Raw genomic sequence first — 26,507 nt, 5'->3', positions numbered from 1 at the left:
GAGGTGAGACGAGCAGTGAAAATTAATAACTAGACCAGTTTTTGTTCTTGCAGTGAGTTTCGGCTAAGCTACACTACATCAGTGTGTAGATATAGACCTGGATGGTTTGAATTGCTAAAGTAGGGAGATGTAGAGAAGTTTCATTAAGGTGTTGAGAGAGGAAGTTGTCACATTTGCCCTTATCAGTGGTAAATTCATATTCAATGAAAGACTAATGTTGTGCAATATCACTACAAGGCATTAAAAAGCTTAAAAGCTAAAAAGATTTCACAGAAATGATGGTTTCTGGGGTTTTCTAAGCTGAGCATATGTTTTTACTGCTTCTTAAAAGAAAACTATGTTTTTGCAATAGGAAGTATTAATATTTACAATCATGTCAACCTTTTTAAATAAAGAACTAGTTTCAGTATTTAAATCAGTGAGCATTAAAATGCTATTTATCTCATCCAAACTCACTGTTATTTTTATTTTGTTGAAGTAGTCACAAAATCTAAAATACAGAATGGGTAGGCATATCTGGAGAACGAGTCTAAATCAAGAGACAGATTCCAAGTTAATTGATTTTAGGGTTGTATTTTATTACCTATATGATTATATTGTGTAACTGGATATTTGTATAACCCATATGTATAAAGTAACAGTAGAACACTGCAAACTTCAATGTACCATACAAAATACAGTTCCCTTACTATTTGGGGGAGGGGGAGAAGGAAACAAATACTATATGTTTCAATTGTTTTATATATTGTGATTTTCAAATGCTTCTCAGAGATGTAGCTGTTACTTATTCTATGGGTTTGACTCCATCATTGTTCACACACTGTGCTGCCTAACATGCATAAACTGACTGTGGAGAAATGATGAAGGGTCTAAGCACAGTAGCCATCTGTGAATGAACTTCCCGAAGGAGAGATGAAGATTGTTGGGTTGGATTGGGTTATTTTCTTCACAAGGATATTTGTGCACCAATGTTGGAACCAAACCAGAATATTTGTTTATATTTTTATCAAGACATGACTCTGTAAGCAGGAAGATTGTTACATTAAATTATTATATATTTAAATCACAATTTAGCAGTAGATTGCACTAAATTTCTGTCAGGCTAGAGCTAATACAGAGTTTTACTTGCCTGTTGCAGAAGTATATTTAAATCAATACTGATCTAAACAAAAAGCAAATTCTATGAATACCTATTTTTCTTCTGGTAGTTAGGTAGAGGCAGAAGGTCACATTTAAACAGTCATCAGTAGGAAAAAAGGAAATGAATCTCAAATACAATATAATCTTAAATTTTGGCTAAAAATTTAAAAAGTAATCAACTAATCCTGAAAAACCTGTTTGATTCCATGAGTCTTGCATTGCCATCTGCACAGGTTGTCCAGTTTCTGGAGCATGATGATTATGACACTTGTGAGGAAGTGAGAGAGGTGACTGTATTTTAGTTAGTGGAAACCTTGAATCATGATAACCAACCCCTTCCTTTGGTCACCACAAAAATATGCAAAGAGAGCACCAAGAAGGGGCTTCACATTTAGATACCAAGCAAACAAAACCGATTTATTAATTGTTCGGCTTCAGATGTGTAAATCTGGGAGAAGGGTGTAAGAAATTCATTCATGCCTCATGTTTATTTCAGATTGGCAATATGACATCCCCTCATCAGTGTGTGGCATTTTTAGAGTGATTTTCTGAAATATCTAATTCAGTGTACGTTGACTATAAAGAGTCTAGACATCTTTCTCCAGCACTCAGAATTCACTACTGACATATGGGATTTTACGTTGACAGCAAAACAAACTAATTTAATAAATGAACGCAGTGAGAAAATAAATGTTACTAATGCTCCTGAAAAAGTTTACATTTGGGAATAGTGCTTGTGCTCATTTGTACTTATATTTTCAATAGTAGCAACTACGGTGAGCTAGAATGTCAGAGCCCAGTTCAGACAAGACACTCTCTAATGCCTTAATTTTTTTCCCTTGTTATGTTGGGGTTAAGTACATAGAATCAGCCTAGGAAGTACTTATTTTTATGAATCCATACGCAAATGTTTCATTTCCTGCTATGCCTCTTACTGATAATTAACCAGTATTATGTTACTACAGTATCACAGGAACAATCTGATGATTTCATGGAAAGCTTCTTCATCACAAATAAAGGCCAGGATTTCTTTAACCATCCCTCTGATTTTCTCCTCATTATAATAAAAAGGACAGAGGAACTATTTCCAGTCTAACCACTAATAAAACACTGTCCTTTTCAAAGAATCTGAAGATTCCTTTATCTTCTCAAAATACTAAAAATTTCTTAACCAAAAAAACCACAGTGAAAAAAGTCCTGCAAAATCTCCCATCCCTAAACTTCGAATGGCTCTTTAGATGGAAATAAATTTTCTCCACAGGGAATTAAATTCTTCAAAGAAGGATCCATCCCTTGAACTCTTTTCTTGTCTTACAAGAAAATGGGAGCCACAAAACATAAAACTTAATTGAGACTCACTAAAGGAAGGCTCAGTCGAGCAGAGCATTAAAGGTCACATAGCTTTCTATTAAAGAGAGGCAGAAGTATTAACTTCAGGGCTTTTGCAAGCTTGTGTTGAGCACGTCCAGTTGCTGCTGACTGACTGCACAGGGGCTGTAGCAGCGTGAATCCTCTTAGGTGGTGAGCAACCTCTGCTCAGCTGGATTCACCAGGAGCCATGCATCCCAGCTTCTCTGGTTTCACTTACAACATGATGCATGAATTGACAGATCTTTGACAGCAGAGATAAACCCACCAGGAGCATATCTGTTTATTGAGGAGTGACAGCTTTATAGCCAACATAAAAATAATCTGATGTTTATTGGGGAAAATGTTTGAATACAGGATTAACTGAAACCATTAATAGAGAAAACTTTTCATTCTTTTTAGATCCTGCAAATAAGAGGTTGGATTATGTTAAATGACTGATTTTTGTATCATCATCATCTTTACTGCATTTGTATTCACTCATTTTTTCTTTGTTAATGACTTAGGTTTGAATATGAAATGTAAGAATAAACCAACTGTCTAGCTGAATGTGTATGTTGCATTTATATTAAAGACACATGGTGTTGTGTCTCATATTAAGAATGGAAAATTATGCCCATCTGCACTGTCTTAATTTGGAGTTACAGCATTAAAATGATGGATGCTGTTATTTCAAGTCTGTAAACAACTTTGTTCTTATAAACTTGGATTTTCATGGGCTCATAATTTTAACAGTAAACGTTCTGGGTTAGAGTTGGCTTGGTAAGCACGCGGTCAAGATACCTGTTACTTTCTCATTCACTGGTTACCTTGCCTGAAATAGTAAAGGTAGTAGTGTCCTGGTTTCCAGTTTTATAACTCAACATTTGAATAAGTTACAGTTTAAAGTTCTGTTAACCTTAGAACTAGATGGTCCTGGGAAAGTGCAAAACACAATTTGTCATTGATCATTTGAGATTTCATCACTTTTTCTGAGTTATTTGATTATTTATGTTGAATTTGGTTTGGGAAGGAGCAATTACCTCCATGTTTACACAGCCCAATAGCTTTATAACTATTCCTGTCTTGTTCTCAGCACCACCTTACCACACTTTCTTGTACCTATAATTGTCTGTATGATCACACACCTTTTTTTAATAAGCAACACCCTGAGTCATACGTTTAGTGGGATTAGGTTATAAAGCTGCACAAAACTTGTCAGCTATGGGTGGAGTAGGTGGGAGAACAGCCAAGACCAAGCAGGAGCTGGATGAGTGTGGAGTTGTCAGCAAACATGCAGAAGCTGGAGGGCTCCTTGCTTACATGGTATCAGCGATCATTCATCAATTAAGAAGTTTTTTAGCACTCTCCTTTGTCCTGCCTCTATCCATTGGCTATCTGTCATGGTAACAAGTGCTTCAGAACTACAGCAGTGCTCTTGAGGCCTGGCTCTCCCAGCTGGCTGCAGATGATACTTCGCTGCTTCAAACTGCCAACAGGTCAGGGAAGGAGACTTGCAGGATTGCCAGCCCTGCAGGCAAGCACCGGCCTCTGGCACTCACCAGTAATCATAACCACCCGTTCCTGGGGCCCAGCTGGATGTGTGCTCTTCCAGCTGGGCTGAGGAGACCTATCAAAGACTGCCAAATAAGTGTTATACAAGATACAAATACTTGGCTACCCTGCACCTGAATCCTTCAATGAAATTGCCAACCAGGGAAGTATGACAGAGACAGTCATGCCAAAAAATCCCTTTTCCCAATAAGCAGTTATGAAGTGGAGATTCATTTCCACTCACTGGAGGCAAACATTCTTGTGGTATCAAAAGACCAGACTTTAGGCTCTATTTTAAGTGCTCTGAGGAGAGCAGAAGTGATAGATTAAGAAGTTATTTCACCCCACAGCTACCTGCCCCACTCTTTGGTTTCTTGTTAGCACTTCATACCAGCAGGAGCAGAAGTGAACTTGGACCCATGCTTGCTTGCTACCTTTGAGAATCTTGTTTCTTAGTAGAGATCCATCTGCACTGCCAGTTTCAGAGGCTGTGATCTTGCAAACTGAAGTACAAGCATCTTTTCTCTTCTGCACCCATTACAGGAAGAGTAACTTCCACCTGAACACTGAGAAAGGTCTGCTACCACTTGTACTTCAGAAATATCTATACATAGATCCATCTCTTTTATAGCCCTGTCAGCCTGACTCACAGTTACGAACTTGTAATACTTGTACAAGCCTTGCTAAAATGAGGCTGGAGGTGAAAAAAAGGGCACTACAGTACCAATATGTCTCTCTGTCTCTATCCCGACGCATCCCCATAGTCCATAGTATATTGCTAATTTGTTTTCTCTTTATCCCACACATTGTAGCATTATTTTGTGGGTCACATTATGCTACATTGGCATCTTCCTGCCATACTATTGTGTCTATTGCGGACTTCACTAAAACCCTGTGATTTAGAATATCAGAAATAATTATTACAGTCCTGTGTGAAATAATATAATCTGAAAAGTAAAATGTCAATTAAGCTTTATAACACCTTGCTGAACTGAGAACTGTAACTGAACTTGTGAAAGACAGTGTATTGGCTTAAACTGTAAACCTGTGTGAAATCTGTTGGCTTTTGTGGATAAAAATTAAAGTTGTAGAGCTGAGTTTTTAAACCCTTTTGCTTACTTTGCATATCTTTAGAGAAGAAACACTCAATGTTAGAAAAGCTACTATTTGCGTATTTTCAGGGAGAATGAGCTTGCAAAATTTAGGTAAGGATGTGGCAAGGTCTCATAGTGTATAATTAAAATTATCAACTGTTTAATCTGTACGTTTGCTTTTGGAAGTGAGCGATTCCATTTGTTTTGTCTTTTTTTTCTGAGATTTGACTCTTGCAGTCAAACCATGACACTCCTCAGCAAGTTCCCTCATGCCTGTGCAGTTTGGAAGACAAGATTCACATGGCCCTGTGGGGAATGGGGTTCACAGAGCTGCAGTGAAAGTAAAAAAAGTGCCTTAGCATAGACTTTATGTGCCCCATGAGAAAAGAATTTCAGAACTTCTTCCTAGTAATTAGCAAGAGTTCCTTCTTCATAATCCATGACATATATATGCAGAGTAATAGATCTGCTTTCCCTGTGACTGTTCTTGTGCCATTTACTCTCGCTTTACCCCATGTCTTACTCTACATAGACCTACGTGCAATATTGGCCTTACTGTTTTCAGTTCCATTTGGTTATCTATAGTTTGTCTGGACTTGTGACTTAAAACTGACAGGTTTGTTCTTACTTTGAATGGGTGCTAAGCCATAAATGATGGTACAACCTTGAGTAAAATCATCATTAAGACTAATTTCAACATCAGAGAAGAGGAAGGCAGAAAAATCTGACTTACAGAATTTCCCTGATAATTTACTTTAAGATTGTGATTTATATTATGCTCACAAGGTTTTAGATAAAATAAGCCACAAAAGAGACATCTTTTGTGTGTCATTATGAAGGTCATATGCGTTCTGCTTCCTTTTGTAAATAAACATTCACATTTGGTTATTCAATTTTGTCTCATTTCCCAGTAAAGATAGCAAAATTCTCAGGAAATTGTGATGCCTCCTTATGTTTTAAAATGGATGTACATAATGTGTATGCCTACCTGTTTATAAAGTGTTCATGCATTCTCTTAGTCTAAAAGTAGATAAAAATTAACCAGTTCCTAATCCAGTGAAGTTTTGCCAACAATCCCAAGTGACTATATGTTTTTGCAAAACTAGTCAGTCATGAAACAAAGATGATACTTGTTCTTTTAACCTATAGATCTCAAAACACTTCAGAGAAGGTAGTACCACTATCTCAACTGTACAAATGGGGATACTGAGGTGTAAAGTGCCAGGGAGTTCAGTAGATCTGGACAGGAGCATACACACAGGTGGTTCTCATGGAGCAGCCTGATATCATGTCATTTCTTTGCCCCACAGCGGCATGTTAGTAGCAAAACTCTGAGGGACATGTGTGTTGGATGTAAAATTGCATTCTTTGATACAGGCTCCTCATTCAGAAGGGGTCTGAAAACTTATTCTGCAATACATTTTGTGAACTAGTTTGTCTGAGGACATACATGGAGGTAGTGGCAGTTTTAAGCATGAAGCTGGATATCCTGAATTGATCAAGGCTAGTGACCCATTCAGTGGACTGTGCTGTCTCCAGATAGTCAGCAGTATTTACAGTGATGTTAATATCATGAGGTTTTCATCATCCCCTTCAGGCAGCAATTCTCTGTTCCTGACTGGAAGTTACCTAACCTCATCTTCATATGTTAACACTTGAAAACATAAGAAATGGCTCTGGAATGTGAAAAACTTCTATTCCCAGTTTTATGTGTGTAGCTCTCTGAAATACAGTGAGGTTGTACTGGTGTAACTAAGGGTAGCATTTGGCTAACTACATTTTTATTACTGATGGACACGCATTTTACTTGCAAAATTTGATCTGGTGTATATGGCAACATAGTAAACAAGGACACTCTTAGAGAATCTCTCCTGAGAATCATATGCTTTAAAGATGAAACATGTTCTTATTTATTTCCCATAGGAACAGAACACTATAAAATAATGTAAATCTTATGTGCACCTTAGAAGTAAGCAGGCCAGACCTTAAATGGCATTAGTCATTATCATTTGCTAAGGCCACAGGAGGTACACCTGTTTACATTGGGTAAGTGTCTGTTCTGTACTTTTTAAAGGTCCAAATTGTATTTTGTTCTTAAGTTTCAAATATATTCATAATCAGTGTTGTAATCTTGAAATTATGACTTCTTGAATACCTCTATTTTCTACTAATATAATGTAAATAGACCTCATTATAGTATTTATAGCAGTAGCTCCTACGGGCCTCAGTCTGGGTTCAGATGACTGCATTGTAAGATGTCTATACTTACAGTAGTAAGAATATACCTATAAGAATTGTTTACAATCCATTTTCATCTATCAACTCTATTAATGAAAGATCATCAGAGCTTAAATTTTTAGCCCTTATGATTTTAACATTCAAGCATATTTAGCATTGTACCACATTAGGTTCCTGTTAGTTTCAAACATTTTGTTTAAATAGATCAATGTAATAATTATGCTTCTAAGAAAACTCCTTTTAGTCTAATGTATGGAAATTATACTGTGCTGCATCATTGGATTCTCTGAGTGTGTTTATGTTCTCTGAATGCAAGGAGCATATTTCCCAAATTTGGTAGCCCAGGATAATGGCCACAAGTTTCTCTCACTTGAGTAACTGGTTCAGTGTGAGGGGCTGCAGTATTTCACAGCAGTGACAGCAACATTCCCTGGTGTTCCTAGCAGAGGTTTGCACCTGGGGCCCTGCTGGGGACATTTCTGCCCGGCACCATTTGCCCCGCTTCAGGCAGTGATGTGGGGCTGCAGCTGAGCCCCGAAACCTCCTGGAGGTGGTTCCCCTCTGCAGAGGGGTGCTCCACAGGCAGCCAGGCTGCTGCACCGAGAGCCATCTAGAGTTAGAAATCTGGTAAGAGCTTGCACAGGGTGTGCCATATATGTTGCCCTTGTCTGGGGCTTCCTTGGCTCCCGCAGGGCTGTATGAAAATTTTCAGCTAGTGAGAATTTTTCAGGTCAGGAACCAAGACCTGTCTGAGACTGGTCACAGCCAGGGCTGCATATTCTCTGAGCAAGGATTTCATGAATTAGCGTTCAAGTGGCTAAATAAGCTTAAGTCATCCTTTTGGACCATGCTGCTTTTTGGGGACCTTTCCTTACACAACTCACTCGTTCTGAAATGGGATATATATTGTGCCATCAGAGTCTCCAGAACTGAAACCTGAATTTTAAAGGTGAGAAACTGATTCTAGCCCTGATGGAGGGGTGGAGATCTCTCAAATCTGAGCCAGTGCAAGGCTGTCATGCCTAGCTGCAGGCAGATAAAAGTATCTGAAATCTTATCTGAAACCTCTTTCTTATCAAAGGTAATAGCTCTGAAACTTGATTATGACATTATCAATAGTCAGCTGTCAGAATTAACTATGTATCTGTTATGTAAATCTATCCATTAACATTTAACATAAACACAATAGTGGATGCATCATGAGATGGAAATTGTGGTTATGTGTTGTGTTTCTTTAAAAGGCAAATTGTTATTTATTTCTCTGTAATTTGGGCTTCTAGTAGCCATTAATTGTTAACCTATTCTTTAAAAGAAAAATTCCACTGTATCCAGGGAAAAAACAGGGACCAGAGAACAGATAAATCACTTTTATGTTCTTAGAACAGCTGACTTTACACTTTTATTACATTGTTTGAAAAAGCATCTTTTCATCTGGAAGGAATCAGTTTAAACTGTGATTGTCAACACAACGAAACCAGCTTTCTGTTTAAAATGGCTGCTTGTGAAGCTTAGAACTACAGTATTGCCAAGATTTTCTTTACAGGCATTAGTTACTAGAACCAAGAGATTTTAGATGGGATGTTCACAGGAAATACCTGGCAGACAGCGTAAAATGCAAAGTAAAGCATTTTTATTTAAGCTGTAGGAAGCATGCATGTGAAAATGAGCAACAGTGGTTTAGGCCAAAATCTTTCTTTTTAAAATAGACATTTCTAAGCTGTAGTTTGAAGAGGGCAAGAGAAGAAATAATCTTTTTTTTTTCATTACATTTGGCATATTTCTTAGACTATATTTCATATTTATAAATACACTATTATATCTCTCTAATTTTCATTTCTTCACCTCATCTAATTTAGTTTTCTTCACTGGTTACATCTGAAAACACAGCTTTGTCTTTTTTATGCCAATCCTTTTAATTACTATAGTCCTCAGTTGTTTATTTATATGTAAATCTGTTCAATTTGAACCCCTAAAATTTTTAAATGTCAAAAAAAAATGCGGGTGAAGATCCTATGCAAAATAAAATATTGCATTCAGTGATAAAACATTTTCACTCCAGAAATAATTAAACTTTATATTATATACATTTGCTCATTATTTTAACTGTAAATTAAGAAGTTATAATAAGACCACATCTACCTATTAGAATAGGCAGAATTTTTTCAATACACATCACACTTTTGTTTTCAGGCTAGGTTAATTATATGTTACTTACAATATTTTTACTAACAACTTTGTATTATGCCATACTCTGAAAGTATAGATATCCTCATTTTTTCCCTAATAAATTACTTTTGTTTCTTTTTTAATGTTGAAAGATGAATAGCATTATATGAGAAACTTCTAAAATACATCTTTGTTAGAAACACAATCTTTCCCTCACAGGCTTCTTTTTGTTGAGTCACACTCAACAGCTACCGTTGCAGCAGTAACTGCTAGGTATGCTGATCATTTCTCTCTAACACTATTACCAACCTCTCTTCTCTTTGCAATATTCTTTACCCAAGTTGAAGTCTTCCTGTATATCATGCTTCACATTCTGAAAGAAATTTTGCTTGACCCAAAATAAAAAGGCAAGGTAAATAGCTATGAATATTTGACAGTTATGTAGACTTTCCAAGGAATATATCTTAAATAAAATCAGGTAAAATGAGGAATTAGCATCAAGTATGGAAGTATTTTAGAAGAGTGTATTTTTATATAATGCTAACTCATACTTCAGGGCACGTTGCATTCCATATGACTCTGAGAATCAAACTGTGAAAAATAAATAGTTTATTTTGACTGTTATGCTATTTGCCTCTTCATAGAAAATAAAATTCTATAAAAGTATGAGGTTGGTATTTTTAGTTTTCACGTTCTTTGCTTATGCAACTTTGCTTACAGCCCACTGTGGTTTTTTATCCTATAGATAAAAATACTAACTTTAATGCAATAAAAATCATTTTATTTAATTATAAAAATGTCTACACCAAGTGTAGTGCATGTATAACACTCTGCACCTCCTTACAGGAATGCATGCATATAAGCACAGATAAGCTGTACCGTTGCATTCTGTCTATCCGGTGTAGAAAGCTGCTTTCACAGTAAGCCGGCAGGCACTTCATAGTAAATTTCTAAAGCTTTCATGTAGCATGTGGGGCAGTAACTCTAACTGAAGCATTGGCTCCAGCTATGAATACAAGATCAATTCCCATGCTTTTTTTTTCTGCTTGCATTCAGTGTTTGTGTGTTTTTGCATATTTTGGCTTTGCCTGAACTTGTGTATACAGTTTTGTAGCCGACTATCATGCACTGGGTGTCTCAAGTACAGAAAGATTTCTGGGGGTTTATTTTAATCTGATATATGGAATTTTCCATAATAAGTAAACACCTCTGCATCATAGGAATTTGGTAGCCAAACCCAATACATCTATTTGTTGTTCTTTGTGGCAATTGAACTCTACGGCAGGGACAAATACTTCCACACTCCTCATGCCTCCCAACCTAGGCAGCAGCTCAGATTACTTACGGTTAGAACATTTCTTAGTGAAACTCATTTTTTTCATTATTTGAATCCCATGTAAAATGATTTTATATCCTGACAACAAAAATCAAGTTTTGATCAATGCACCTTCTTTCATTTGCAAAACCCCATTTTATAACAAAAAAAATATTCCACTTATGTCTTAAAGTAAAAATATAAATTCAAATGGTTTTTTGTATAAAATACTTTATAATATCTAAAAATGCCTCAGGTATTTTAAGAGCTCATTTTTTACACCACTTTTATATGGAAATATCATCTATCTCCAGTATGGATTACCATTTAGTGTATAGGTAACCTTTATTCTTTTGCCACTGTGATGTAGAATAATCCATTTTGTGGATAAAAGTAAAGTACTAAGTAGCTCTTGAGCCTTTGTTTTAATATATTCTCATATAATATGCCTCTTTGAAGACACAAAATGGCATACTTGCATAATCAGATTTTCATGTTTATTGGGTCACAACATATTAAAGAATTTCATCTCAATTTTTTCATCATTTCTTAACAAATGGGTAATTGAATTAAAATATCAAAATTAATTTAGGTATTCTTTAAGAAGTATGTAAAAGGCAACCCAAAACTTTCAGTTACATTTTTAAAAATTCTGTGCAAATGAAATACATTGTCCCATTTTTGAGAAAAAGAAAATGTCTTCATCAGTATTTCAACAGTTTATGTTAATAATTGCAATTAATTAATAATTTTTCAAAGCTGTAACTTTACAAGAAAAATAGCAGTATGTACAAATAGCAATTTTCATAGGCTTTCTCCAAAATTTTATAATAGTAATTTTATTAGTTTTAAATTTAAAGTTACATTAGTTAATTTAAATTTAAAGTTACATAGAGAAAAAGGGGAAAAGGCAATTTAATGTATTCCTGAGAACAATTATAGTGATGTAAAATGTGAAAAATTTACTAGTGAGCAGTTTAGTATAGGGAGAGTTAGCTGTCGTTGCAAAATGCTAGGAATCAGTGGCAAGAAATTTTTCCTCAGCATCCTGTTTGGGACAATGCAGTTTTAGAAGTAGGTCTTTCTAAGTCACTGTGAGGGAATGCTTGGAATTTTGTCTTTCTACCAAAAGGATTGGTTTTCCATTGATTGTCATCAGTTTGCTAGGTTGTCCTGCTATTTAAGCTATTAAAGACTGGTGTGCTGCTTGGTCTCAGGTGATCCATAAAAAGGAATGAAGCCTTGGGAAGGTAAACCATCACCAGACTGGCTCGGTGTATCAGCCTTCCATGACGGAAGCTCTTTGTTGAGAATTGTTGGCAATTGCAGCAGTTTCCAACCGAAGATAAGAGCCGGCGTTCTCGGATAATGCCCTCGATCACACACCTGATGACAGACTCCTGCATGCAAGTTTTTTCAGGTGCTATGTTTGCTCAGTAATCCTTCAGTGCCAATCTTTTCTAAATGGTGAGCAGGTCCCATCAGTAATGGACATCAGCCATTAAGCTTGTAATATTTGTCATATATCAGGTTACGGCTTTGTTACTGCAGTGTGATGAATGGATGCTGTTATGCTTAGAGAAAATAAAGAAGTGCTATAAATTTAGCAGCCAGTACTAAATGAGTTGCTACTTTAAGGGCCTGATTCACATCCTTTCCGTAGTGGAAAGTATTCTGTTGGCTAAAGCCTTTATATCAGGTCTTCAGTTTTCTTTCTTTTAAGGAAGAGAACCCAGTGCTGTCATTAAAATACAGTTCCCCGTTTCTCACTATATGCAAGTTTACACCTAAATAGTAATTTTAATATAACTCTTTATGTCTTAATGTTTATGTTCTGTGCAAATATTTTGGTTAATCATGGAGGCATACAAAGAATTAATCACAGAACCGGACAGGTCACTCATGAAATTATCGCAAATGGGATTGGTGTGTTCAAAAATTCAGGAATTATTTCTTATAGCCAGTTCTTTTTCATGACCCCAGTAATTCCTATACCAGATTTTGAAGTCTGTGCTCTAATTTAATGCTTTCTTTACTTGTTGACCATTATTCTGGAAGCTACTCTGAATGAAGGCAAAGTTAAAATGTTATTGAGGACATTAGAATCTCTCTATGGCCAAAGCCTGAGTTGTGTTTCATGCTGTTTGCCAACTTTTTGGGAAGTTCAGATACTGCCCAAAGAATTTATAATTCATTAGAATCCTAAATTTCCTTTTTATATTCCAGGATATAAGGAAATCTAGTATATATGAAAAAATAAAGCACTGTTTTAAGGTATAGCCATGCAAGTGTTAGCCTTTGTTTGTTACTAGCCTTGTATGCACAGCAGTTTAAGCTGACTAGGGGCTGCTAAAATGTCCATTCTAGCCACATCCATAAAAATTCTGTACAACTGTTTACTTACTAGCTAGTAAATATGCTATAGAAACTCTAATTTCAAATTACATAATAGATATCCTGCTTCTGGCAGATAGACTGTCATTTTACCATAATACAGATGGTAATATGTGCTGCTTAAATGTATATGCTTCTTTTTAAGTGATAATTAATCCCCTCAAGTTCAACCTATAATTGCTATACAACCCTCATTTTCATACTCAAGCTAGTGGTAGTATTATATAAAGATTTATTCCTTCCCACTGTTTCAAAATATTAGCGTTCTCCTTTGTGCTACTAGTGAGATGGCCTAAATCAGATATAAAATTGAAAATAAGTACACATGTTGCAAAAAATTAAGAAAAGAAAGGTCAGTCGGGAGAAATACACAGAAACTTGTCTAACTTGGTGTATTATTGCTGAGAGACCTTCTACATGAAATGCATTCTTAGCAGGTATTTGACATAGAAAGAGTCTGGGGAACGATGGTAGTTAGAGAAGCAAAAAGAGAAGCAAAGAGTTCCATAACAGAAGATGACACAAAGACAGAAGTAGAAGAATAAAAAATTTTCTAGAAGTAGGTGTGAAAGGGTACAACATACAACAGTGCAGAAACTGGAATGTATTCTTTCTGGTTTATGTAAGCAGTAGTATTTGGTTCTCAGCAGAGGAAAAGAGCAAATTTCCATGGAAACTACTCAAGGTGTGCAGATCCTGGTTCTTATTGCTTAGATTATACTAGTGCTTTAAAACTTTATTTAAAAATTTTTCAAAAAAAGAAATCCAGGATCTTAGAACAGTATAAGCTGCTGCTGCTTGTCTACTCCTTAGGACCTTCCTTGATTCCTTCTGTGCCAGGTAAGTAATTTCATTCAGAACGAAGCTCATGTTGCCTTCCAGAGCATAGCACATAAATTTGCTTCTGTCCTGCTGTGTGATCATTATAGTCTAGAGTGCCATAGGCTCTATATAAACAGTACTCTTTCCACATTCATTAGTGACCTGCAAAATTACCGATTATTTACCAAGTTCTTCTACACTACCTTTCTAAGTGTTTTCTGGCATATTCCCTAAACCTGTGTTTAAGACAACATATTAAATTACACACTTTTTAATTTTACAATTGCCCTAGGTTTTAAGATACCTAGTATGGAAAGCAGAATTTATATATAACTTTTGCATATAAGTAATAGGCATGTTTTGTGCCAACAGGTGTCTAACAGGCATTTCTACAAGTCTACATGGGAATTGTATAAAATTTGAATTCAGATAAATTTGTGTAGACAGTACTTGAAAATATATGGGCTAGTCATCATCTGTTATACTATTTTTCTTAATAATTTCCTTTTTTTTTTAATTGCAATTCTTTTCATTTGTGAAGAGTCTTGTTCTTAATCTTAGATATGAGTTTTCATTGTCATAGCAAATGTTGCAGATAGCAATGGTGAAATGTGGGGAGGCCTGATAGCATTCCAGCTAGCCTTGTGTGTCTACATTTCCTACCTTAACTGATGCATGACCAAAGCTTCTGCTTCTGTGATTCATCTGAGACCACTTTATAAACACCTGTGAATAGAAATTCTCTCACAGGAAGAAGTTAATTTTAAAGCACTTATATAAGTATATGTGTAACTGTAACAGAAATATCTAAATGACACTACTTGCCCATCACTGAAAAACAGCTGAACTAAGAATTCTGTTAGCCCTCAGGGATTGCTACTGACTTCATATGTGTACTTGACAGTCGTTTCATCAGAAAAGAAACTAACTTAAGCACCTATTTGTGTTTAGCAGAATTTTGAGATAATCCCTAAATGTGTGGGACAAAATCTGCTTTGTCCTTAGAGCCAACTACAAAGCTTGCTTAGCAACCTACTAAAGATCATCCTACACAGAGGACACCTAAACAATGAAGCTGTCCAGACTGTTGCAGGCAGAAATATATGGTCAGAGCACCACTGTGCATGCCTTCATATCTCTAGAAAGTACTACCAGGATAGACAGTGGGACAAAGGGCAACATGTGGCAGTCTGGAGTGTGCACAAGGCCCCAGGATTTGGAAGGTGCAAGAACAGCTACTTTAAAGCTACAGTATTAAGTGCTTATGAATAAAACTACTTACAAATCAGTCCTGTACAGATACATTTTACTTAAACCAGAAAATATGTGCCAATAGTTAGTGTCATGAAAACTGATAACATCATTTTATGAACAAACTATAAAATACTATTTTTCCAAAGTGTTTATTCTTCTTTTAATTTAGAAAATCAGAATTAACCCCAGTTAAACTACTCTTTCTGGACAATACCAGAAAGTTTGGTTTTGGTACTGATGGGTGACACAGATAAATAAAGCCACATTCAGAAAGAGATATTATCACCTAACTCTAAAACTTACTGTAAGACAGCTCACGCAGTTGCCAGGTGGAGACACATGGTAGGCTGTATGATTGGGCTCCTCATAAAATACAACTGTGTCTGCTACCTTGTTTTTGAGAAATAACAGGCTCTGGAAGATATTTTCCTTTATACAATGGATTTAAGGGCTTGCCCAGGAACTGAAGATTCCTACTCCTTCTGCACTTACAGGAATCCAGACTGTTAGTTCCCACTTGCTGGAGCATGGTCTAACCATCATTTTATAGCCTCTTTTGGTAGTCATAGAGCAGGGAGAGTAGAGATGGGAATACTCATTTTACATTTCCTTTGCAACTGTGTACTTCAAAACGTATCAGTCTGGGGAGCATGGCATGTGACTCAAGGACAGTGCATCTGGATGGAGTCATGGCTTCTAATTATTTTCCCTAAACTCTTTATGACAACAAGTTTATTAAAAAAAAAAAATCCCTTGCAGATGTGGAAAAGGACAGTTGAACCTGACTTTCTGGTTAAGAGAGGTAACTAATTCTTCCTGCCATTTCCCCTGCAAAATAATAGGCATTTATCTTCCTGACTGTCTGTTTTTTAGGGGTGACTGTAAACCATGAATCATAAATGAAGGAAAGTGCTCCCCACTAGGCACTTTACACAGCAATAAGAGGTAGGGTATTAAATCTGCTGTAGATCCAGTCAAGTGGCTGCTATGCGAAGTGAATGGGAGTCTTGCAGTACCCCATGCTTGCATGCTTATTCTCTGCAGAACTATCTCTGCTCATGAAACCCAGTTCTCTGCTTGTGTGAAATAGCTGTCTGTTATCTTGAGCCTGTGAAGTTTCATCAACCTGTTTCTCACCCAGCATAGCAACACATCAGGTGTTGGGTCACAACACCTTCAGCAGTTACAGCACCCTGAACTAGACATTCTCTCTCTTCTAACATCACCTCCCCTGGGAGGTTGGTCACTTATCAAAACTCAAGCATTTAATAAGCATGTCTACCCAAAGCTGTATAGAGCAGGTGTTGTGATCAGAAAGCAAGCAGGATGTCATGCCACAGGCCTGCTTTGAGAGGCTACAGCATGTTATGATGTATTTTCCCATTAAAAGTTTCAACTTTGGACTCGGGTTCCCTGTAGCTGAATAATGAAGCACATAAAGTCTGTAGCACAGCACAGTGCATCAAGTCTGTAAGTCCTGAAAGGGGTGTCCCAGAGAAGTGGGATTTGAGAGGGGCAAGTCCTCAAAACAGAACATTGTGGGACTGCAGGAACTGGCAGTGGGGACTGCAGCACTGGGGGGAGCGTTTACAGCCCCTGAAGAGGAATTTCTTGGTGTTGCTGGGAAAGAAAACATGCTGTAAAAGCAGATCTGCACTGCAGGGATAGCACTGACTGCAGAAGTAGAGAGGTGCCTCTTGCCAAGTTTTTATAGACATTGCTGAGGCAGGGCAGCAATATCTGCTTATTTTGCTAGCACATGAATGCAGCCTGGCATGGTTTTAGAAGGATACTTATGGGGCTTTAGTTCTCCCATTAGCACCCCTTGGGGCCATGCTGGTGCTTTTGCAGCACGTTCCACTACTGCACAACTTGACCAGATTTCATCAGGTCTGCATCTGCTGCTGCACCGTTGCTGAGATACATAATACATGTCTACAAAACTATAACCTAATATTTTATTGTTCTGAAGTAGAGAAAAGTCAGTACCTCAGACTTCACTGAAGTTAGGCTCAGAAGCATCTGTTTTGGAGTCTTGTAGGCACTGAGTATTAAATTGGAATAAAAGAAAGTTATTCTAGTTAATTTCTGTTTCCTGTTTTTTCATGTTTGACCTGACTTATGGAGAACAATTAAATTTAAAACAGACATTTTTGATGGATCTGATCTAGTTGTAACTACTTTTTGGAACAGTTTGATCTTTCTTTTACCGTAACTTGCTTATATTTATATTTGTGTTTCATTATTGGAAAAAGGGCTTCAGACATGCCTGATAAGAGCGTGGTCATTAGTGTCTTGAGTACTCACTGGAAACACATTCAATTAATGAGAAAAAAGAGTATAAGAAATGTTGAACATTTCTTTAATTGATTATTTATGCATTTTTCACTGGAAGCTAACCACAGTCTTTTTTCAAAAATATTTTGTTCTGAGTTTTATTTATTTAGCTGTAGAATTTCCCTAGGCATCTAGATTTTGAACCAGATATTTAACTTAGACCATGTATTGCCAGAGATTACTACATCAGTTACTGAGGGGTAACTGAAATCTTAAATCAAGACTATTGAAAAAAAAGAGAGGCCCAGAGAGAGCCTGCTCACTCCTGCTGATTCCTCTAGAAAGGGGAGTTTGACACAAAAGGCACATACTCAGAGCTGCTAACAAATGAGGGCTGAGTATTCATCAGCTTCCTGGCTCACAGTAGAAATATTTGATCTAGAAGCCAATGCAATATTTACAAAAATTGTATTCCATTACTAACTACACTAAAACACTATTTTTATGCATATTTTAATATATATCTTTCTTTTTAAAATGCAGTTAATATTGTTGTTCATGATCTTGTACTGTAATGTCATTACATTCCCACAGTGACATTCCTCCCACTGGGGGAATGTATATTTTACTGTAAAGAGATCAACTATTATTGCTTACGGAATTATGAACTGCACATTCTTCTGATTAGTCATTCTTAAAACAGGGTGCTCTGAACAGACACCAAAAAGATATCTAATAGATACAGCTTCTCATTTACAGTCCAAACATTCCTTCAGAAATCCCAGAAAAGAAAGATTCTTTTAAATATTCCCAGTAGTCTAGGAGTAAATCACTGTAAATCTCACAGACTTCAACAACTGGAATAGAAAGAGTCCTGAGGTCACACCTGAAACAGAGTTTTAGGGAATAACATATTGCATTACTAAATGAGTCACTAGGCCAGCTGTGTTTATATATATTGTGCAATTAAAAGTTGGTGATCTTTCTTCTGATAACAATGGGGTATGCTGTACTCTGAATTCACGAGTCACATGGAGAAAAATCCAGTTTGGCCATTATTCAAAAATGACAATGACAAGTACATGAGCAAGTGGTGATTTGTCTTGAAGACTCTTCTTTTTTTTACTTTTTTTTTTACTTTTTTTCTTTTTTTTTTTTTTGAGTTCTGTTATTTACAAAGTAATAGAAATGTTGGGCAATAATCAAGCATAGAGAACTGACGGTATTAATATAGCATCGACAGACTGGAAACCAGATGGTCTGTCAGATAATGAAGTATTATCTGGCAAGAGATTGTTCCTGAAAGCCAACATCCTCACCTATTTAGCACTCTGGAATGTCGACATATCAGTTACCACATTCATGAGGTGGTATGTGTTGTACTTTAGAAGCCATCCATAGAAGAGGCTTTTTAATTCAAAATTACTGCCTGATGAGAGGGTAAAAGTGCCATTATTATAGCACAGCTGGATGAGTATAATATACAGTGAGATGTAAACCATACATCAAAAATCAAGTTAAAGAGGAAAACATAATAGGCTACATCCTGATTTCTGTCTAACCGAAGCCATGGTTTCATGGATGCTTTAAACCAGCACTGCCACTAGAAGAAGCAATGGTGTATGCTGTATGTTCCTGCTTTTATGCCACACTCTCCTTTGGGCCAGCACATACACTTCTGCACCTGGTCAGGAGTCATGGATGTTGGAAAAATGGTTAATATTATCCTGGCCATTAAAAAATAAATGTGCTGGTAATCCAGAAGGGTTCCCAATGTCTGGCTCATCATGTAGGCACACAGACCTTTTGCCAGTGGAAAGGAAGGGATAGCACAGAGGCAGGACAGAGCGACTGGGAAAGGAAGATGAGGGAGGTGGTATTATTTCCTCTTTGTCAGCAGTCTAGTTTATGCCAAATGTGGGTGAAACCAGAATTCAAGAATAGCCAGAGTTTTTGCAGACAAATGTGGTAAATCCCAGTTGCCGCGGCTGCCACCTGAGAAGACAGAGAAGAGAACACAAAAGGCACGGGCAGCTGGAAGGCTTGGTGGGGCAGTGCCCAGGGTTTGGAGATACTCCCTGGATACCGAAATGTCTCACTGTGGCTCAGATTTTGCATTCCATTTTATGCTATAATGAAGAAAACCAACATGAAGTAGATGGAGGGGTTTATTAAAAAGATGACAGAATTGGTAAGGCTATTATCAGTAAGACTGTAGTTTACAACTTTGGCTTTAATTCAACAAGCCATTTTCACTGACCATGATTACTCTATTGAAAAACAGCTGGCCACATATTATCTCTTTAACTCCTGTCCATTCTACATAGTTAATATTTTCATAAGGCGTTTTCTGTAATCGTGACTAGGAAGTCCTTTGTTCACATGAAGGAGGAAAAGTGGTACATGTTGCTATTGGAATGAAAGAAAATAGTTACGATATAATCTGTCAAGATATGTAATAAATAACTGATGACTGCTGTTTAAGAGTAGAAACATTTTTCCATCATTGTTGTCATTGTTCATTTACAACACCTAGAAAATAATTTACCTAGATAACATAAATCAAAGAGCTTCCCTTCCATGCTTTCAGTCCTATAACATTCAATACTGATCATATAAATAATTTCTTGAAAAAGTCTGTCCCACTTAGCAAACTGATATAAAGAATGGAGTTTCAAATGGACTAAAGTGGATTTGTGGTATTACTGGGCCCAGTTATCTTGGCAGTGTGAATTTTCTGTCTGCCAGGCAGATGACAGAATTCAGAATTTCCCTGATGTGAAACTAATACTCTCACACACTTTAAATATGTATGCTGAAATATTATCAGTTAAAGTCTTTTTTTTCTCAGGCTTCATTTGGGAATGCTTCAAAGTCATTGTTATCTCTAGAATCAAATGTATAATTCATCACAATGCTTAATATTTTTGAAACAAATAAGGAACAATAATTAAGAGTGGGAAGATTTTCAGTTAAATAAGAAATAAAGACAAAAAAAAAAAGAAGCCACATACAGAAAGTAGAAATTAAAATAAATGTTTAAAATTAGTATCGAGTTTTATTCCTGGTGAACATTTAATGAAGTTGGTAAATGTTTCAGTAGACACAAAAACTGGTGGGGCAGTAAATGAGGGCAGCTTATTGTTTTAGAATCACAACCACTTTCATGATTACTGCGCAACTAAAGGCATTTCACATAACCAAATACAAAGTAATTCAAGGTGGAATCAAAATTCAGATTCTACTTGCTATATCAACAATGCAGATAACATTGTCTTAGGAAGTAGTAACACCAAAATAATTACTTGTTAAAGATAATTACCATAAAACTGTCTTGGAAGGAAAATAAGCCTTGTGTCATAAAATTCAAGGGACTTAGTTTTTTCTCATTTTGAAAGAGAATATCGAAAAATTGCTTGATTGCTATGTATAGGTATATTTTTTACCTATGGAAAAAGTTTTCTGGCACCTGTGATTTCATGGGTTTTCAGCCTTGCTCACCACAACCAGTACCTGGAATCTGATGCTAAGCAAATGCAGCCTTCAAACAGCTTTATCTGAATGCAGAAAAACACTGGAATAATCATCCGGAGGGCTTTTGCTGGAGGGCCATTACTTAAGTCTTTCCAAATATTATTTAATGTAGTTTCTAGATGATAACCTGTTTCAATAAAGTGATGTATCCTAAAGGGTCCCTTCTGAGTTTGTAGTCTAGTCTCATAACTCATTCCCCGTCTTGTATTAAGCACTGAGAACAGGAAATCTTGCACTGCCCTAAACCTACCATAACACTTAGAGGTTTGCATTATAGTAATGACTGTACTTACATCATGCTTCAGAGCTTTAGCAAGTCACTGTCAGGGATCAAGAGGGATTATTTTTTCTTAATGCACAATTGACTAGATGCATGATAGAGAGGGTTTTTTTCCTTCCTTTTAAGCATGATTGGATACAGATGAAGATGTGATAGCATGGATTAGTCCTTCGAGGTGAAAAGGAAATCCATCTGAGGGGGATGGTTTATTTTTGGAGGCTCAGAGTCTTGCCTATTTACAGTTTGGGGGTAAGGAAGGAATTTCTGCCTCAGTCTGGTAAGGAATATCATAAATTTCCTGTTCTAAGCATCGTCTCTGGCTCTTCCTGGCCATTCTCTGTATTCCACCTAGCCTGCTGCTCAAATTCCCTGCCTTCAAGACCAATGTTGTCTTTAATCTGTATGCAAACATATACAGCAAAATGAAAAGTCTTTTTATCCCTATTGAGCATCCCTTCAGTCAGCCTGAACAGGATGTAAAACCATAAATGCTCTGGTTACACATCCATCATGGGTTTAACATTTTAGCTTCTTTTGCTCTCAACCTGTCATCTCTACATACATTTCTTTCTTTCAGAAGATTTCCATTGCAGAAATACTTTTTAGTGTTCCCAGCATTTCTTTTTTTTAATTCCTTTCTCCACTCTTCAGTGATCTGGTGTACAGTGCAGTTTTACTGATAATTGTATTAGCACGAATGAACGTTGAAGACTGTGGTATGAAGATGCTATGAGCACCTGGGGAAGTCTTTGTTAGGAAGGTGTAGGCTTTTCTTAAATGAGGTACATCACTGAAGAATGCTTGTCCTATAACAAGCAGTTACTAAATACAGCTATTTGTGCACTTACTAAATGTGTTTTAAATCTCTCTGACTTATTTTCTGTCACAGATCTTCCCTCCTATGGTAGGCATCCTTATGCTTTCCTCTCTGAACTACACTACCCATATATACAGGTTGTCTTGCTTATTAATGTTCATCCTTGCTATACCTCCAAATGATCTTCTTGGCATACTGCATTTTATTCTGTAAAATTACTTTCAAAACCTCTTTGAAAGTAATTTTACAGGCTGAAAAAAACACTGTAGGTGAACTCATAACCCCAGCACAAGCCTCCTACAGTATCTTTACAATAATTCTTAAGAACTTAGCATTTAATTCAGATCAAGATTTAGGCTGAGATATAGATGAGGTTTTACTCTGTCCAATGGTTCACTTTGCCAGTCCAAGCACATACAACAAGAACTGCTTGTGACTCAGCAAATAACAGAACAAATATAGTTTACTCCTCTGGTGGCTTAGTCAGTGATGTGTTACACTACTAGAAAGAAACTTGGTGCTAGGATTTTCTTTTTTCTTCTTTTTTGTTTGTTTGTTTGTTTGTTTTGTTTTGCAAAGCAAAGCAAAGTTTGGATCAAGTCCAGGCAATTGTAATATATTGATTTAATCCTAACCAGTTGGCACAAATCTGAGGAGTAAGAGACTATTTCTTCCACACCATTCATTCTCACAGGCCTTTCTGTGTAACAAGCAATAGTTTTATTCTACCATTTTAGAACAAATAAATGAAACTTAGATTATACTATAATGTCATTAAAAGAATTTTAACACAAAAGTTGATGATGCTCAGATGGTGTATGTGTGGTAGTGCTCCACTTTTTTAATCTTTATTTTTACCTTATAAGATAAGAATTAATGATTACTGTGCATGGTGCTTTGGTGGAAGACTCTATTGCTGAATTTCTCTTCTTATTCTCTTCAATTCTTGTAGCCTAGGCTTTGTTTGCAGTTCTCAAAATTTTCAGTGACAGTAGGCCAGTTTCACATTGCATCAGTCCACCCACTTCCAAGAAAATGTTTCCAAAGGCTATGTGTACTTCTGAAAACATGAAGACTGAGGCACCAGTGTTTTCTTTAATAACTGATGAAAATAAAATGTTAGTGATTAGAATCTGTGTGGTTTTACTCGATTTGGGCATACCCCACAGAAGAGTAAAAAAAAAAATAATTGCCAAAAGATCATCTATTACCAGTGGATAATTTCCTGGACACTGAAATGCAAAAGATCCAGCAACTCACAATTCTCTATGTGTAGAACTGTGCTACAGATGTTTCCACTGCTGCAGAATTCACTAAAAACTGCCAGGGAATTTGGCCCAGATGTGCTATAGAATTACAGTGACCCTGGTAATAGTGAAACTTTAAGCAGCAAACACCAGATGTCCAGTAAAATGGTTAAAAATGAGATCCAAACCATTTTTTTTACCACATCATCACAAACAAGTATGGAGTGAATAAGCTGAAAATCTCAAGTAATACTTCATTATTCATCATCTCTAAGATGATTCTATGTGCTTGACTTGTTGTGATGTAGTGCTATTCAAGTATAACATCTCATAGGAAGGCCATGTTCCCAGAGGCTTAAATAATTTTGAAAAATGAATTAATTAGACAGATATATACATTAAACTTAATACAAGGTTGAATTTTTCTCCTTACCTCCTTTCTTTATTCATCTTGCTTGAAAAGTGATTCTGGCTGTGTACTGTGCTGCTGCCTTACGATAGCTTGCCCACAGACAGGATAAATGAACTGCCGTTCGTGCCAGCTAATGTAGTTCTGCTTTAGCTCAAATGGTAGCAGGCTCGAGCTGCAGTACTAGGGCTCTGTGCACTGCTGCATTCTGCGTCTGTATGCGTGGTAAATGTACTTCTCATACAAAGTACAAGTGTTCATTACATTATGAGGCACTGCTTTATACTTTGTGGTTTCCGAGGGGTCCATGTGTAGGGCAGACCCCAGAGACGATGGAAAGCTTTACATTTCTCTTTCCACTCTCTATTGATTATTTATGATTTTTATATCCTCGAGTGTAAGTTTTATACATTCATTATCAGAATGTACACTTAGCCATTTTTTAAGTGTCTCTAAACCAAAAAATCATTTCTGTTACAAATCCTGAATCAAGATGTACAGTGTTATTCATGGAAGCCTCGTTGGTTTTGTTAGTGATATAGTTCTGTATAGGGCAATAGACATATATCAGTATTCATAAGTTAGGTTCACTGGTTTTGCTTAAAGCTTCAATGTAGCAGTGGTCAGCACTGTTCTGTCTCTGGAAAACTAACGGTATCAAGCCTTTTTACTTGGAACTGTGATTATAGGCTTCATAGATAAAAACTGAAGAAAAAATAGGAAGAAAGAATCACAGGTATAAAAAGGTCTTGAATGCTTAGAGAAAAAAACAAAGGAACATATAGTGTTTGAAGGAAAAAGGAGTAGATGTATTCTTTTTTAAACTCTCTTAAAACTCCTTTGCAAAAGATGTGGTATGAAATCTATTAAAATAAAGAGGACTACTTTGACTTCAGTAGGAGCTGAATCAGTGAAGAAAATTCCATAGCTCTGCCACTTTTACACAATAAAGTGTAAACATTCATTTACTAAAAAGTATGTTCTTCCCTGAAAGAAAAGGTCATCATAAACCAAACAGCACATCATGGCAGAAAGTTAGTTAAGGGAAACTACTGCTTTCAGAAATACTACTGCTCAAAAATGTATGATTTCTCTCATTTTTTAGTTATTCAGCTGTTTAGATAATTTTCAGCTGGCCTCAGGTGATATCCTTGTCTCCTTCTCCAAAAGAACACAAGGCTGTTGACAACACTGCTGAGTTTCCATTTTTTTACTGTATTGCCAGTTTTTCAGTACAAAATCATAACTTGCGTAGTTCTTTCTTGAACTGCAGACACACATTTTATTAAAAGCTCACTGACACTTGTGGGCTTTTCCGCATTTTTAATTTACAGCAAAACAGAACCCATAGAAGAATATTCTATGTTGTCTATCAATGCTGATAGTGTTGGATGCCTTTTCTCAGAGCATTGCCTGCAGATGCCCAGCATTCTGAACAACTTTGCCACCTGTTCCTTCAAAACCAGCTACAATTAGAGCAGAAACCATTGCACTTGGAGCTCTCTGCCCACCCCTGCCTTGCAAATCTGCTTGTAGCATAGACTTTCTTGACATCCACAGCAGTTTCCTAGGCACAAGTTTGCAAGGATACTGCAGTTTTGATTGCTTGTTACCCCAGTTATAAAACAATATTAAATGGGTTCTTATGTCCTTGTCACATCTCTAAGTCAACTCTGTAGAATACCAGGTAATTGTTTAGTCATGCCTAGTGAAATGTTGTTTTTATTGACTTTATAATGCTCTCTGATGATGGTGAACAAGGAATTAGTGTGGTTGCGATTTTCAGTTACACATACAGAGTGTGAGATTATGGCAAATCATACTGCTGCAGAGGTGCAATGATAATCTCTGGCTAATCAGACAGAGTTCTAAATCCAGGTCAGAGCTGGTTACCAAGGAAGCCTCGTGTCATGTTTGTGAGCTACCATGAAAAAAGATTTCTCTTTTGCAAATTCAGAGAAAATTAGAGATCTAGAAGAAAGCAAATTTGACCCAAATTGACTTTATTTTTGACATATTGATAGTTATAAAGGTATTGTTATTTTAAGTCATAAAATGCGGAAAGGTTTGACACAAAAAAATCGTGCTGTCTGCTGTAAATAGCTTGTGTGGCATTTACTTGAATTGCTACATGAAACACTTAGTTCATCTGTAAAGTACGATATTCAGCATGCTTTAAAAAGTAACTTGGGAGAGAGGGTTCATTTGTTTTGTTTATTCAATGCCAAAGTGGCAAAATTTCTTTTCTGCAGAAGAATTCAAGTTGAGAAGAGAGCTGAATCAGAAGAGTATATTGAGAAAAAGAAAACATTTCAAAAGAGATGTTCAGGTTAAACCTGCTGAGGCAGGTTTGCTGCTCAAAAAACACGTTGCAAGTTTTTTTTAAAAAAGATAAATAATCCAGTAGAAACCAACACATCACTGAGACACAAACTCCTTTTTTTTTTTTTTTAAATCTGTCAGGTTTCTGTCTATGCAGATGAGACTGTCAGCAAGTGGGACATTGCTACAGAAAGCAAGAGTAGATCACTGAATAATAAGTAGCAATAATAACAATTAGGGCAGCAGCTTCTACATGATGCTCCCCGTCACACATTTGTCTTGCCTGTTGATCTGGTC

At 36.5% G+C, this 26,507-nt stretch overlaps 1 protein-coding gene across 2 annotated transcripts in view; it reads left to right on the top strand.

Annotated features, from left to right (window-relative positions):
• The window catches only part of SLC25A21 (solute carrier family 25 member 21), a 260,673-nt gene that overhangs the window by 193,827 nt on the left and 40,339 nt on the right, over window positions 1-26,507 (top strand). The window lies entirely within an intron of this gene.

Source organism: Athene noctua, chromosome 6, assembly GCF_965140245.1.
Source record: "Athene noctua chromosome 6, bAthNoc1.hap1.1, whole genome shotgun sequence".
Classification (NCBI taxonomy): domain Eukaryota; kingdom Metazoa; phylum Chordata; class Aves; order Strigiformes; family Strigidae; genus Athene; species Athene noctua.
The sequence above is the reverse complement of the archived record's forward strand: the minus strand, read 5'-3'. Positions and strand labels throughout refer to the sequence as shown.